The sequence below is a fragment of the Dipodomys spectabilis genome, unplaced genomic scaffold (assembly GCF_019054845.1).
Source record: "Dipodomys spectabilis isolate Male_0828 unplaced genomic scaffold, ASM1905484v1 ptg000505l, whole genome shotgun sequence".
Taxonomy (NCBI): Eukaryota; Metazoa; Chordata; class Mammalia; order Rodentia; family Heteromyidae; genus Dipodomys; species Dipodomys spectabilis.
In genome coordinates, this window is record NW_024871182.1 from 742680 (window position 1) to 744100 (window position 1421).

The 1421-nt window shown below is 36.5% G+C and overlaps 1 non-coding gene across 1 annotated transcript; it reads right to left on the bottom strand.

Annotated features, from left to right (window-relative positions):
• Positions 1–370: 370 nt before the first annotated feature.
• On the bottom strand, positions 371–477 carry LOC122099220. The gene has a single exon (XR_006145877.1). It is a non-coding gene; the product is annotated as a U6 spliceosomal RNA (small nuclear RNA).
• Between the last annotated feature and the right edge of the window lie 944 nt (positions 478–1421).

The following is a 1421-nucleotide window of genomic DNA, read 5'->3' on the forward strand; positions in this document are numbered from 1 at the left end:
GATGGACGATAGAATTCCCATACACACACACACACACACACACACACACACACACACACACACACACACACACACACACAAGGTTTTCTTGATATATTCATCTACTGAGGGGTATCGGGGTTGGTTATATATCTTACCTATGGTAAATAATGCTGCAATAAACATAGTTGTGCTGGTAGTTTTAGTATGGTCGTATTTGCAATCATTTGGGTGAATGCCCAAAAGTGGAATTTTTGGGTCATAGGGGAGCTGTATGTGGAATCTTTTGAGGAACTTCCGTACTGCTTTCCAAGTGTTTGAACAAGTTTACACTCCCCCCAAGAATGCAATAGGGTTCCCTTCTGGCCACATCCCCTCCAGCATCTGTTGTAAAAATTTGGAACACTTCACGAATTTGCCTGTCATCCTTGTGCAGGGACCGTGCTATTCTTCTGCGTATTGTTCCAATTTTAGTGTATGTGCTGCTGAATTGAGCACAGAACATTTTTTATTTATAATGTGGAATTGATTTTCTTAAACTAGATAATTCAGCAAAAAGTAAGTTCAAAAGTATTGTCGTGAAATTTTAGAACCATATATTTCTGACATAAGCACACATTTAAGAATAAATTCAAGATTGATATGTCAAAAACAAAATAATTCCAGGTTTTTGTTGTTCAAGAGATGTGTAGCAGGAGGAATTCAATTTTTCTATACAAGGCACCTGTCATAATGAACACTGAAGCAAGTGTTAAGGTTTGTTAAAGGTTTAATGTTTTGGGCTGAGAAGGTGGATCAGTGGTAGAGCACTTGCCTTGCATGCATGAGGCCCTTGGTTAGATTCCTCAGCACCACATAAGTAGAAAAAAAGCCAGAAGTGGTGCTGTAGCTCAAGTGGTAGAGTGCTAGCCTTTATCTAAAGAGCCACGGGACAGAGCCCAGGCCCAGACTTCTGGACTCACAACCGGACCCTCCCCTCAAAAAGTTTTAATGTTTTAAATATATTTAATTTTGGGAATTTGCTTATATATGCCAAAATTAAGACTTTTGGCAGGTCATAAAACTTTTCCATAATGTATTTAAGATTTATGGTAGCAGACATATACTATTAAGTATGTACATTTCAGAGTTGATAGAAACATTACTAATGAGAAGTTGCAAAGTCTTTGTGTAAAGAAAGAGTGTGAAAAGTTAAGACATTAAATACAAAGTTTCTGTTAAAACTTTAGGGCTTCCTTTCTTTATATGTTAGGGAGGAACAAATGATGACATAAGCCATGTATAAATGATGAGATAAAAAATAAATCTTAATCTAAGAGGGTAACTATAAGTCTACTCATAGCCAAAAAATCTCTTGTTGAACATCATAATATTAGCCAGTTTTAAATGTGCAGGAATGTAGTACACTTCAAATACTGGAAACACTGGTATTTGGTTTTTAT